Raw genomic sequence first — 16074 nt, 5'->3', positions numbered from 1 at the left:
TAAAACCACATAACCATTATCTATATATTTATCTATCTATGTATCTATCTATCTATATATCTATCTATCTATCTATATATCACTGGAAAAATAACACCTTTGTCTAAATTCCTCTCAAAGAGACATTTCCATCATGTCTACGGGTTGAGGTTAGTTATTCAATGAGACTACTAGCGTTAACAGTAACCACGACTGTTTTCTTATATGAAAGTCCTTTGGACATCGGTTTCTTTATTATAGAGAGCAATATTATCTTACGGATAAGTAACTTCATTTGTCTATCGGTATCAATAAGCCTGGAGAAGATATGGGTGTCTACACATATCATTATCGGCTTCCAGTACTGACCCCTGGAACAGTGATATGTAAGACTACTTTCTGGAATAACTTATATCTTTCCAGATAGGCATTCTTTTGCTTTTCTTTATGTATGAGTTTAATTAATGATTTTCTCTGCAGATTTATAGTAACAAATCCAACATGAATAGGTCTATGGAATTTTTATCTGTCAGAGTGTGAATGAAACAAAACAAAGTGAAATCCTTTTATTATTATTATTATTATTATTATTATTATTATTATTATTATTATTATTATTATTAGCTAAGCTACAACCCTAGTTGGAAAAGTGGGATGCTTTAAGCCCAAGGAGGTCCAACAGGTAAAAATAACCCAGTGAGGAAAGGAAATAAAGAAACGAATAAACATTTGAAGGTTTTATTTCCCAAAGCCATAACCATCCCACCCTTAAAAATATTTACATTTTTCGAAGAATATTTAACCAATAGTTTTTAAAAAGAATACTTTGAGAACAAGAATTTAATAAGATTTTCAACTGCAATACTTTAAGAAGAAAAAAAAAAAAACGGACACAATCCATGATTTCCAGTTAATGCGTTTACCTTCAATTCGGTCTACCTGTCTGTTATGTCTCAGTGTTTGATAGATTTTTATTTCTATTTTACAGTTCCATTACTCTGACTTAGTGTTTTCATTACCCTATAGTAGTAACTGCACTACGTTAAAAGATTTCAGTATTTATAATTCTTTGGGAATTGTGAATTTGTCGGGTACGGTTTTACGACACTAATTATTCATTGTTATAATAATGAAAATAATAATAATAATGATAATGATAATAATAACAATAACAACAATATCGATAATAATAATAATAATGATAATTATTGTTATTATTATTATTATTATTATAATTATTATTATTATTATAATTATTATTATTATTATAATTATTATTATTATTATTATTATTATTACTAGATAATCTAGAACCCTAGTAAGAAAAGAATGATGCTATAATCCCAAGGGGGTCTGAACGGACTTAATCTGATTGGACGTTCTCAAGAAAAGTGTTTGATCCTGATCAACAAGAAGGCCTAAAGTAGGCCTACACCTGTAACTTTATCTCTACATCAGGAAATTAATTTACAATTTATTTGTCAATCAATAGTTTGTTAAGGAGACTTACACTTTGTTAGCTTAGCTTAGATTAGGTTAGGTTAAAAAAATTGAGTGTTATTATTATTATTATTATTATTATTATGATGATGATGATGATGATGATGATGATGATGATAATGATTATTATTATTATTATTATTATTATTATTATTATTATTATTATTATTATTATCAAACATATAGCACAAATATTCAAACCAAAAAATAAGCATTATCCAATAACCTGCAAATGATAATTGTAACAATAGAGGATAAATGCTGATATAACAAACCAATCAGCTACTCACTTTTCCCAGTATATCTGGATGTTGGATATTATTACACCCATATTTCTTTTTATTTTCCACCTACGGATATTTTCCTAATGAAAAGAGAAATATAACTTATACAGTACTTCCACAAACAACCCTTCTCTCTCTCTCTCTCTCTCTCTCTCTCTCTCTCGCTCTCTCTCTCTCTCTCTCTCTCTCTCTCTCTCTCTCTCACATGCAATATTTCTATTTATTTTTCCACCTACGGATATTTTCCTAATGAAAAGAGAAATATAACTTATACAGTACTTCCACAAACAACCCTTCTCTCTCTCTCTCTCTCTCTCTCTCTCTCTCTCTCGCTCTCGCTCTCGCTCTCTCTCTCTCTCTCTCTCTCTCTCTCTTCTCTCTTTCACATGCAATATTTCTATTTATTTTTCCACCTACGGATATTTTCCTAATGAAAAGAGAAATATAACTTATACAGTACTTCCACAAAAATCCCTTCTCTCTCTCTCTCTCTCTCTCTCTCTCTCTCTCTCTCCTCGCTCTCGCTCTCGCTCTCTCTCTCTCTCTCTCTCTCTCTCTCTCTCTTCTCACATGCAATATTTCTATTTATTTTTCCACCTACGGATATTTTCCTAATGAAAAGAGAAATATAACTTATACAGTACTTCCACAAACAACCCTTCTCTCTCTCTCTCTCTCTCTCTCTCTCTCTCTCTCTCTCTCACAATAAACTAGAATTTATTTCACTATAAAAAAATACTTCTTTGTGAATTCTAGTTTCATTCACCTTGTAATTTCTAGTATCCAGCCCTGGACCCTCTCATCTAATATGCCTTTAGTGTAGACCAGATAAACATTTCCCTCCGCTCCATACAAGCCAGGTTAATCGTGGCACGTGGCCTGGCTCGAATACCTGTAAATATTCTCCCTCAATAAAGCCTTATTTCCCTAATGGACCCAGTGACGTTTTCATTTCGGATAATGAAGCAATAAGGGATGGAATGTTCTATTACTTGAATTGGGCTCATTTCTTGATGCTATTTGTATGCGATGTTACGCTTCTATGTAAGTGGAATGTCGACAGAAGGTTGTATTCTGGAAATGTAATTTATATATATATATATATATATATATATATATATATATATATATATATGTATATATATATATATATATACATATACATATATATGTGTGTATATATATATATGTATACAGTATATATATGTATATATATATATATATACACACATATATATGTATATATATATATATGTATATATATATGTATATATATATATATATATATATATATATATATATATATATGCATTGGTAAATAAAATTGCTTATTCTTGGCTGAATACTTTTTTACTGCGCTTGAATGTGATATTGATTTTGATTATACACAATATTTTTGGAAGTAAAGTGAGAATAAAATGTGGTGTACATGGCTGAGGACTATAAAGCGTGAAGTGGGAGATGATGAATGGAGAAGTATTGAATCAAAGCTCAAGATAGAGACGACTGGTAAAATCTAGCCGAGGCCCTTTGCGTCAATAGGCGTGGGAGGAGATGAGGATGATGATGATTGAGTTTAGAGAAAAGAGTACTGTTAACATGATTCTCAAAGCGATTACATTCCCCTTCTAATCGTAGTCGATATTACTGCTATCAATTTCAGTCCGACATATGATAGTTCTATAAAAGTAGGTAAAGAAACTGCTTGTTATTCTTGTGGTAAAGAAATCGCTTGTTATTCATCAAGTAAAGAACAGCTTCGTGGTCATAGATTAAAAAAATCGTACATATAAAAATTTTCTTTGCTCTATATCTATGATGCTTTTAAAATTTCATTCATATTCTTATAAGACCTTTTATGCCAGATATAAAATAAACTAAAAAATCTGAATCTAGATTCATATCAATTGCTTTTCATAGTTTAACCAGGCTCCGAAAGTTACTAGAAGAGTTGGAAGACCCAGGCCTACATGGCTGAAGACTATGAAGCGTGAAGTAGGAGATGATAAATGGAGAAGTATTGATTGAAAAGCTCAAGATAGAGACGACTGGCGAAATCCAACCCAGACCCTTTGCGTCAATAGGCGTAGGAGGAGAAGATGATGATGATGAGTAAAGAAAATAATGATTTTAATATAAGCGGAATTTCTATTATTCACCAAGAATAAATACTTGGTTAGCGTTGAAGGATCATCCAATGCGGTTGGTACTAATAGGAGAAAAGTTTACTTCCGACGTTAGGTGTCTGTTATGTGAGAGATCTGTTTAGATTAAAAAGAAATAATGCTTAATTGGTATTAACTTATAGTAAGTATAATGATTACTGGATAAAAGACAGAGTATATCACTATACCTTGAATACAACTTATTCACGAAAGCAATAAGAAAAAGTGATATAAAAACTACTGAATTTATAATTGTTCTAATTAGATGTGCCATTACTGCAATCATCAATACAAGGTACAAAATCATAGGTAAGGAAAAAAGTAAATTTGAAACCACGATAAGGTTTTTGAGCTTTGCATAAGCTTTCAATTCAACGCCTGGTTATTTGCTTCTATGAATATGCAAGCAGGAATTGTAAGTAGTCGATATGGTAAGCTTTGGAAAATGATGAAATAAGAAGAATGGCAGGCATAGTAAAGATTAGAGAGGTGATATGAGTGTCACAACTGAAATGGTGTGGCACGTGTTGAGGTGGATGGTGTGGAGCGAGTGAGAAGAGCTTGGGAGGAACCTCTTAGAGGGATAGAATTAGAGGGAAAGATAAGGTGAAGAATAATATGGAGAGAAGTTTGGTGGAAGAGGATGCCTTTCATAGAAAGCATTGGAGAGAGCGATTCAGGCAACCGAACCCTTAATTTAAAGATAAAGGTGGAAAAGAAGAAGATTTGGAGATTCAGAGAACTTGATACACAAGAACACCTTTATTTAGATCGAAAATATGAATTCATAAATTTGAAAATAGAATCAATCTAATATTTTTCTTTATTCATTTATTTACGAAACTTTGATTGTCTCTAATACTCGAATTCTAATCTGAAAATACACTCAATGACAAATATATTTCACGTTTCAAAATCCTGTTCAAAGTAACAGCCATGCTTATTTTCTAAGTGACAATTGACTTTATATGTTTTGAGAGCTTTTAAGCTTACACATACACACACACACACACACACACACACACACACATATATATATATATATATATATATATATATATATATATATATATATATATAGTAAGCCTCATTCTATCCCTAAAATATTTAGAAACCTAACTCTACACTATAAATCTAATGGAAATTTAATTGGTGAAAATACTTAATATTTCAAAGAATTTTTTATATCAATTAAAACTTTTCCTCTATCTTCCATTAATAAAGCATCACCGATTATTATCATAAATCATTCAAAATCAATTATCTGCAACGTAGATAATTAGATTACATCAGATTGTGGTGATACAATCCCTTTGATTCAGTATTCCTTCACTGAAAATTCTCTTGCATAAAATGGAATTCATATATTGTTTTCAAAATGTATTCGAATGACAATCACATGGTCCACTTCACAGAATATTTCGTTTTTCCCCTATGACCATCGAATCTGGTTCGAATTTCCAATTGCTTCGGTAAATAAAAATAGAATTATATAAATAATGTCCCACTTTTTTTTCGTAGCTTGTTATTAAAACACTTGAAATGTAAATATCGCTTGTGCAAAAGGGGTACAGCCCATTGCTCTTACGTGATTCCAAATGAGCTGTCGTTTTTTCATATTGATTATTTTTTTATATACAAATTACTATGAATTACAATAAATATTTATACCGTGCTACGCAATATATTCTAGCAATCCGTGTTTGCCAACGGTTATATAAGCGGATGAGCAGCTTGGTGGAGTAACGAGAACTTTGGGTGTGCAGGAAAAGCCCTCCTAAATCTTGATGAAGTCACTGGCAGTAGGATGACGGCTTGGTTAAAAGGCGATAGGCAAACCAACTGAGGCAAACTGTCTCTTCGGCTTATACCCAGATAATCTTACTGGAATTAGTATGGACTGGCAAGGGTCACTTGCCTCAGTTAGGCACTGCGCATCACAAGGAACTGGCTCTCCTTTGATGAATCTAGCCAATGAATCCTCATTTGAAGCCCTTTGCGTCAATAAGTGTAGGAGGTTATGATGATAATGATGATGATGATGATTGATATTTAATGTTATTTTGTGTGTTTCTATCTAATCTAGTTAGATTCTCAACTCTTAATACGATCATACTTGGATTTAACGGTATCCTAAATTGTTCTTTTCATATGGAGCAATACCAAACGAACAAAGTTAACATGTCTAAAAGCTGTTTACGAACCAGGAATAAACAAAATGCTACACGATTTACTACAACGCATTATGTGGCTGTAACTCCTGATTTTGATTCGAAAACAGCAAAAACAGCTATTTGATTCCACGTACCTTTTTACACAGATTAAAAGTTAAGACTTGAAACATAGATATTATAAAGTACTCAGTATAATACTTTTAACAATACTATATTGTCCCTGAAGGAAATTCTTAATAATTGTATAAACTCTAAAGTTCTTGATGGGATAACATTAATGCTAGAAAATTTGCTTTCCAAAATAAATAATAGGCTATTTCATAACGTGGTTAACCTAGTTAGAAGAATTTTGATCAATGGATTCATATGGTTGATGGAGTTGTACTTCGACTGGTAATATTATATACAAACACTTAATCAACACAAAAGCAATGGAATAAATGACAGAACAAGAACATAAACCCTAATCATCTTTATAATAAAGATAAAATAATGATAATATTAATAGTAATCATTATTATTACTATTATTATTATTAATATTATTATTATTATCATTGCTATTATTATTATCGTCATAGTCTTTAGAAACTAAATAGAATTCTTTACAGGAAGCGCAAATGACAAAAATCAACCCCACCAGCTCTCACCCCCACAAAACACCGTATTTCAAAATCACAGACTCAGCTTTTCCTGTATTTTATCAACAGAGCGACGCCAGTTAATTGAATTCCTTTATCTAGCAAGGAAAAAAATAAAATAAAACCCCGACCTAAAGTAAAATGGTAAAACGGAACGTGGAGAAAATTCGAAAAAAAAAAAAAAAAAACGAGATTCGGTTTAATCCGAAGGAAATAATTAATCGGTTTCTAAGAGGTCGTTGGGAATAAGCGTCGCATCACAGAGGGTCAACGTTAAGAGGGGACCTTTGAGTATCACTCCTCCGTATAAAACCAAAGAGACAGATATTGCCTTTCTTTTTCTTTGAAGCCAAAGGTAGGCATTTATTAGACTCCTTCTTCCAAAAGATTGACACACATTCTTCCCAATGTCGTGCAGAGATACAATATTGACGGCCTTTCTCTCATTCTCTCTTTCTCTCTTTCTGCCATTTTATTTTCGCTCATATTATATTGCTTTTGTAGCCTTTTATAGTTAGAAGGATGGCCAGGACACCAGCCACCCATTGAGATACTACCGCTAGAGAGTTATGAGGTCTTTTGACTGGTCAGATAGTACTACACTGGATCCTTCACTATGGTTATGGTTCATTTTCCCTTTGCCTGCACACACGCACATACAGACACACACACCGAATAGTCTGGCCTATTCTTTACATATTCTCCTCTGTCTTCATACACCTGACAACATTCATATTACCAAATAAATCTTTTTCACCCAAGGGGTTAATTACAGCACTGTAAAAGTTCAGTGTCCACTTTCCTCTTGGTAAGGATAGAAGAGACTCTTTAGCCATGGTAAGTAGCTTTTCTAGGAGAAGGACACTCCAAAGTCAAACCATTGTTCTCTCGTTTTTGGAAGTGCTATGCCCTCTGTAACATCGTCTTCCACTTTCTTGGGTTAGAGTTCTCTTGCTTGAGGGTACACTTGTGCACACTATTCTATTCTATATCACTTTCTCTTGTTTTGTTAAAGTTTTTGTAGTTTATAAATGAGATATTTATTTTAATGTTGTTACTCTTCTTAAAACATTTTATTTTTCTACTTGTTTTCTTTCCTCAATGGGCTCTTTTTCCCTGTTGAACCCCTGGGCTTATAACATCTTGCTTTTCCAACTGGGTTTGTAGGTTAGCAAGTAATAATAATAATAATGATAATAATAATAATAATAATAATAATAATAATAATAATAATAATAATAATAATAATAATAATTATTATTATTATTATTATTATTATTATTATTATTATTATTATTATTATTATTATTATTATTATTTAATTGAAGCTTTTCAATTGATGGATCAGTTTCAAAGTATATTCTTTTTTTATCAGTTCACTTCACTTTGATTGAAATCTTCCTTTGGCGTGAAACTTTGTCAACATTTCTCTGGTACAAATGTATCGTTTAGGCATCAGTGCTAAGGTCACCTTAAAAATATATAATATCCACACCCACGAATAATATCCATATCCTTGACTCCAAGATAAGGAATGAATTTTGAGTTATTCAATCTTAACAAAAAGTGACGTCATAGAGTTTCCAAATATCACAATTTTAAATCTGAGACTAATGGATTTTTACCCTGATAATTGGCAAACCCTTTTGATTAATGTCATTTCGTATTCTACAAATTTGGAAATTGAATATATGTTTTATCTTTCATTTGAAATCGTTGTTTTATGCGGAAATCCTTCCATTTGTGGTGTACTTGGAATATGAAACTGGTTGATACAAAACTATTCCAAATAATTTTACTTGTATAGAAAACTGCATATTCTTTACGATTACCATACTTACGAACAATTTCTCTGTTACTAGCCCCTTCGTCAAGCTATCAGTATGATAGTATTAATTTAAGTACTTTTCTTACAATACTTAGAATTTCAAAGTTTCCCAGTAGTTGAATTATTGATGTTCTCAAATATGTGATTATTCTTTTGTTCTTATGTGAGACACAGACTCCGGCACTCAACTCCGTAATGTGATAATTCATTTTCGCTTGAGGAATCAACTGTCACTTCTAAACGTATATCTTATATTGCTGTTTTTTTATGGATTTTAATTTCTTGTTTTCCAAAACTCTGGTCATAGGAATATTTATCATTAATCCATATATAAATATCTTGATCAATCTATTTCCTTTTTTGGTAGTTAATTGAAGATCGTGATAGTATCTCCATGGATAAAAGGTTGTAGAGGCGATAGTTTGAACAAGCTGGATACGAGCATAATAATATTTTACACTGACGGTAGAATTAATCGTGAAGGTAGATATAAACAAAAGGATGTATTACTGTATATCAATAATAGTACATCTGCTTTGTTGGTCACAGACAGACATTAGTTTTAATAGATACTCATTTTGGCCCCGATACTCTCTAGTGATATAGTCCGATAATGAGAAAGCCATTAAGGGATGGAAAAACCTTAATGGCCTATGAGCTTTAACTGCCAGTCTTAGATCTTTTGAATGAAAAAAGACTGATAAATGGAAGGCCCTAACACACGTATACTGGAATGCACACAGTAGCATAACAAAACATGTCTCCTTGGTGTGATAGCCTACACATAACGGCACTTTATTTCCAAAGGTTCGATAAATATGGGGAAAAAAATGGACATAAAAAGGTAAGCTAAATATTTTTTGGAACATAATCTTTTCCTTTTGTCAATGTCTGGAAAATTTTTAAGCGTAATGCCACCAATACCTTATAAAAAGTAAAATATTTCATACCTCATATTAAACTTGATCAGTTTTAGTGCAGAGGGTCATTATTCCATTTTCTATAAATTGATGATTATGCTATAAGAGAAAGCGATGTTATTTATGGGTAACTACAACAAAAATGATTGTGTTCAGAAATATGGCCTCGTTGATTTGAAATCTAATAATCCAGTGTCAATATTAGTTATTATATCCCTTGTTAAAATCTATTAATCCCGTCTAGTTCACGAAGCTTAGGTGATTATTGTTTCTAGATATATAAGACTCTATAACTAGTACCGACTACATTTTGTAATTTGGATATGAATGGATGAATAGGCCGGTTATAGGCTAATGGGTAGGCCTACTGGTTATACTTAACATTAGCATAATGTTCCCAAAACAGTTTTAATCAGCATATTTCAATTAATCATCACTAGTACATTAGTTTAGATAGATAACTATGAATCACTCTGTAAAAGTGACTAAGATAAGAAAAGATATTGTTTTGGATACCGCTCTAAAATTTTCTAAGTTTCGTATGTATCTGCACCACCATGACACGGGTAACTCCTCACCACAGCTTCCTCCTTCTTAGTAGTAGTAGTAGTTGATTAGTAGTAGTATCTGGTTTAGTAATCTACATCGGCACCCCTAGGTTACTGCAATATATTTTTGTTACTTGAGTATAACATCGAGACAATAAATAAAATAGTGATCTGAATAACCGCACATATTTCATAGTTTATTTCCTCTTCCTTGAAAGCCATTTTCAGTTTTGGGGTTAAAAGTCATACACTAGGCCTTGCATTCGCCTGGACAGCAGATCGACTCCCCCCTCACGCCGGGAGTTTAAACTATTTACTTAAAAGTTTAAAGGTCACTCGTCAATGGCACGGGCAATGAGAAGTGACAATACCAGAGAGACTAAACATATACAGTTATCATATGATCAGCCCCCAAACACCATTTCCACACAAGAAAGGACCAAGGAGGGCCAGGTAATGATGATTCAGGCGGTAGACTTTAGGCTCCCAAACCCGCCAGCCGTAGCTCGCAAATATGGTAAGGTCGCAGACACTACAAGAAAATATCGAATTTGAGCGGGACTCGATTTCAAGTCCAACATATCGTCTGACAGGAACGTTTCCAATAGGCTACTGCAACCCTTGATAGGTTACTGCTGTGGTTGTGCATGGTAGGGAGTAGGGCTTGCTTGACTGACGTTCTGACGAGCATCTCTTCAGATGATATTGGAATTGAAACCGGATATATCTAAACTTAATTAAGAATGCTGATATGTGCAAGACGAGAGTTCATGTGATGGAAGTTAATCCTGAGTCCACTCCTCAGATATATAAGGATTATATTTCAAATAAGCATTATTCGAAAAGTAGGATAGAAAAGGATTGCCAAGCTTAAATACTTAATGAAAATTTAACTTTTCCTTTTAGAAGTCATTCCCATAGTATCTTATATAACATACAGTTTAGTATATTATCTTAAATATATCACGCCCCTGATAGAGATCCTTAATATTCGAGGTCAGACTAATTTAAAATGAAATTCACCAGTATCTCATCTTTATGTGGTGTGCTGTTCATTTAAGTAATACTTATGATACGACTTGGAACCCCTTATTGCATGCCTGCATTATACTCCATGTCATACTTCGTATTCAAATACCACCAACTTTAAAACTCTAAATAGGTCGTTTTCTTAACGTAGCTTCGACATTATTGTGAAGAAAAAAATAAATAAAGCCCTTGGGCTTATAGCCTCTTGCTTTTCCAACTAGGGTTATAACTTAGCTTGTATTAATAATAATAATAATAATAATAATAATAATAGTAATAATAATGATAATAAGAAGAAGAAGAAGAAGAAGAAGAAGGTTTGTGATTTCATGATTATCATATTTCTAATGTGACATTTGTTTTATAACTTGCTATGAAAATAAACTTTAAGAAAAAGAGTGAGAGAGGGAGAAACTGATTATTTAACAGAGAAAATAATCTCTTTCTCACAATTGCTCCTCCAATTGCATTGGAGAGATTAGGCCTATGCATATAGGCATCATGGTTTCTTGACATGGGGCGTTATATATTTGAAGGGATGAGTTTATGTTTTACGAAATTGATTAACTTAAGATACCCCCCCTCTCTCTCTCTCTCTCTCTCTCTCTCTCTCTCTCTCTCTCTCTCTCTCTCTCTCTCTCTCTCTCTCTCTCTCTCTCTCTCTCTCTAGATTTTGCAAAAGCCTTTGAAAAGGTTGACCATAATATATTAGATAAAAATAAGAAAGCATATAATTGTGGGAAGGATGGGAAAATGGGTAAAAGAATTTCTAAAAAACAGAAAACACATAGTGGTTGCGAACGACGAGAAATCAGATGAAGATCAGGTAATATCTGGCGTGCCACAGGATACGGTATTAGCTGCACTGCTGTTTGTTATTATGATCTCTGATATAGACTGTAATGTTAAAGACTCGTAGTGAGAAGTTTCGCCAATGACACAAGAATAAGTAGAGAAATGATTTGTGATGAAGATAGGAACTCACTACAAAGAGATCTAAACAAAATATATGAATTAGCGGAGATAAATAGGATGGTATTTAACTCCGGTAAATTCGAATCAATAGATTATGGAAACAGAGAAGGAATGGCATATGCATACAGGGGACCTAATAACGAGATAATCATAAACAAGGAAGCAATTAAAGACCTTGGTGTAATGTTAAACAGGAATATGTTATGCAACGACCAAATAGCAAAAAAAGAAAAAAAATGAAATAGAAGCATGCTTAGTAATTCATATTCTTATCCTCAAAGAATTTCATGTAATTTCTCTAAAGGAAATTTAATGCTTCAGGGTTGAGGTGTCCGAAGTGGTAACGCCTTTGACTAGTGAACGCCAGATTTTGGTTCGAGTCCCGCTTAAACTTGTTGGTTTCTTAGGTCGCTGCAACCTCACCATCTTTGTGAGGTAAGGATAGAGGATTTGGTGGAGCCTATAGGTCTATCTGCTGAGTCATCAGTAGCTATTGCCTATCCCTCCTTGGTTTTAGCTTGGGTGTAGAGGGGGCTTGGGTGCTAATCATGTGTATATATGGCCAGTCTCTAGAGCATTGTTATGCTTGGTAGAGCAATGTCACTGCCCTTTGCTTCTGCCATTCATGACCGGCCTTTAAACCTTTAATTAAACCTTTAGTATGTCACGGGATCATTACAAGTGCGTTTTATTGCACCTTTGGCGTGATCATTTCAAAGGTTATTTGGTGTACCAAATAAATGGTTTCTGTTACTTAATCCAGATGTACGGTATAGTTATAACGAAAAATATGTATTCACGATCCTCGACAGGGGGTATATTTATATATATATATATATATATATATATATATATATATATATATATATATATATATATATATATATATATATATATATATATATATATATATATGTTATGATATTTATCATTCTATTTCAAATGTTCGATGCAGTCACATTATTAATGACATTACTCGCTTTTAGTAAGTAAATAACACTTTTCTGCTGCAGCTAAGTAATCAAAAATCATTAAATTAATCCTTCCAACAATTCATATACGCATGTCGTAATTATAGACATTGCCTACGTAGGCTACATTTCCAAATTAATAAAATCCATTATCATATACGATTATATTTTACACGAATGATTTATCATTATTATATACATCACCATAAAAAGAATATTTTATTCACAATTAATAAGTAGAAATGCGCTTTACATGTTACTGCCATCTAGCGTTCGTTTGACAAATCACTCAAGGGTCCTAAAGTAGGAACCGCTCTAGCTGCATCATCCTTAGCATAACATGTAAATCTATCTTCTGACTACTGGAGTGTAGAATCGCTATTCTGAAGGTGTTCTTTGGTAGTGTCTGTGGATGGGCAGTTTAACTTGTGCAGGTAGTCGTCGTTTTGGGTCGACTGCATTGATGTTTGGCACGGGTAAGAATTTCCTTGATTCGTATTGTTTTGCTATTGCTTAAGTTGGACTGTTCTAATTTTTATAGAGTTGAAAATTGTTAATGTAGCTTTCTTATGCCAATTATTTATATTTTCCTTTTTTTAAAATAGTATTTGCAATACTTTTTTCTTTGTACTTTTTTCTTTGTACTTTTAACAGACCATATTTTCCAGGACTCTGTGCGTTGACCATTTCCGATTTTGAATACACCCAGTGGAGGAGAGCTGCTGATTGCCCAGTTTTTATCGACTTAGTTCAGAGTATGGATATCCCTATTAAAAGAAGGCTGCAGATTTAACGGATGTTGTTGGTAATTATATTTTTCAATCAAAACAACCAGGTAAGATAAAGTTCTTTTAGTGTATTTTCCAAAAACCATTGGCATTGCACTGTAAGCTAGTCCTCCCCCCTGGGGGCGAGGCCCCTGGGGTGTGGAGGACGTCTTCTTTAACCTACGGTAGACTTCGGTCTACCGTAGGTTAAAGGAGGGCTTACAGTGCAATGCCATGCAAAAAAAAAAAAAAAATAAATAAAAATAAAATAAAAAAAAAAAACATACTTCCACACCTAGTTTTAAGGAACTGTAGTTTTAAGGAACTGTAGTTATAATTCTCAGTATTTAAGGAAATTATAAAAATGTCTAATATTTACAGTTTATCATTTTAGTAACTAAAATTTTAAAGTTTTTGTCATCTACATCTTTCGTTTCCTGGGCTGGTGTAGATCATTAAACTTTTACTGGTTGAGTAAATTTGTCATCAGGAATAATTTAATATGGTTTATTTCAGCTTTTCTCAAATTAAAATCTCTTGGAAAACTATCCCAAAATTGACAATTATTTCAAAGTTAAAGAGGGCTTTAAATTTACTATTTGCCTACGACTAATAATGATCTTTTCGCAGGTTGTTGGGTTTGAGCAAGAATGGATTGCACTGAACAGTGAGGTAATTTGATATGGTAACAAACTGTGGTACCAGATGAAGATGGCTACCAGGATTTCTACTCAGTTTACCAGACAATACGTCATACGCCTTGAAGTGAGGTAATTTGATATGGTAACAAACACAGGTACCAGATGAAGTTGACTACCAGGATTTTGTAACTGAGTGGGGCACTCAAGTCTTAAAAGTTAGATATTCCTCATGGTTGAGTTGTGGGTGATCGATGACAACTTCAGCACTACCGAACAAGCTTATCCGAACTAGATAGTTGTGGAAGTCTTCTAGATACACTTCCATTTAGTTTTTAATTACTAAAGTAATCTGCAAAGGAGAAGTCTTCCTTTTGGAGGCTGAAGAATTAGAATTTATTTATTCTACAATAAATGAATCTGGTTTGTCCAAATTAATAATTAAACAGGGTAAAGTTGTTGGCTGGAGGTGCAGCGTGGTATATCAGTATAATTTTATCTAATGCGTATACGCATGTGTTCATTAATGTCCTTAACATTTTGAGCTTCAATAAAAAATTGCAAGGGTTGGGTAGCGAAGAAGCCTTGCTGCTACTGTGAAATTGGGTCAATTTATAAGTATCTTCAAACTTGGAGAAATTCACATTTAAGTCTTGAATTGGAGTGGATTTTACAAAGTATTGTTTTCTTGAACATTTTGTAAACTATTTACCTTTTATTTTAAAATAAATGTCATTTATGCTAGAATTAGACTTTTCCAGTTAATTATGCAAATGTTTACCATTTCTGAATCATTTTAAATTATAAGTCTTGTCTTAAATTTTAAAAAAGTCGGATGGCTGTAAGATTTTATAGCTACAATTAGACTTTATCAATTATGCAAAGGTCTCTTTTCTGAACAATTTTAAATATAAAATCTTAAATTTTACTAAAGTCAGAGATGGCTGTAAGATTTAATGATAGACTATACTTATTCTGGTAAAAGTATAAATAGTAAAATCGAGATGGAGACTGGAGAAAATAACAGACCTTTGCGTCAATAGGCGTAGGAGTTGATATGAAGCTTTTATTGCTCACTGGAGTTTTGATGGGAATATTAAGTTTTTCTTAGTATAAAACTTCATTTTATATATAAAAAAAAATGGCTCGTGTTATTGTAAAGAGGGTATTGTCTACATTGGTATTTGATAAAATACTCTAATACTGTTTTTGTGGTTTTTAGGCTAATTTACTGTATATATGAGTAATGTGTTGGGCAACACTAATTTGAGTCTGGTACTAGGGTCGAGTGTTAATTGTAAATCCACTTGAATGTTAACTGGAAATTTATTATAAGTAAATGGCGTAATGCATAGAAACCTACTCACCTCTACCATAGTAGCGTTGGTGAGGATTTTTTTTTTCTCTCTGGTCGAATAAAGGCAAGATTTGACTTATGAAATATTAACTGACAGTTTACACATCCCTATAGCAATGTTTGCCTCGCTAGTTTTGCTTGTGTTTAATCTCTAGCGGTTTTGATCTTTCCAAACGATCTCTGTCGGTGACTTGGAGGAGGTAGTCAACTGCGATAGAATGCATGTGTCGTTGAATCAAACTTTTGTCTATACTATCAAGAAGCAAACTCTCCCTCCTTCATTACTTGTAAGAAAGTGA

At 32.8% G+C, this 16074-nt stretch overlaps 1 long non-coding RNA gene across 1 annotated transcript; it reads left to right on the top strand.

Annotated features, from left to right (window-relative positions):
* Window positions 1–13391: 13391 nt before the first annotated feature.
* LOC137642045 (uncharacterized) lies at window positions 13392–14479 on the top strand. Its single transcript, XR_011044626.1, has 3 exons — window positions 13392–13489; window positions 13682–13848; window positions 14411–14479. It is a non-coding gene; the product is annotated as an uncharacterized lncRNA (long non-coding RNA).
* The last annotated feature ends 1595 nt before the right edge of the window (window positions 14480–16074 follow it).

The sequence above is a fragment of the Palaemon carinicauda genome, chromosome 6, assembly GCF_036898095.1.
Source record: "Palaemon carinicauda isolate YSFRI2023 chromosome 6, ASM3689809v2, whole genome shotgun sequence".
NCBI classification, from domain to species: domain Eukaryota; kingdom Metazoa; phylum Arthropoda; class Malacostraca; order Decapoda; family Palaemonidae; genus Palaemon; species Palaemon carinicauda.
Note: the sequence above shows the minus strand (reverse complement) of the source record. Positions and strands in the feature narration are given on the sequence as shown.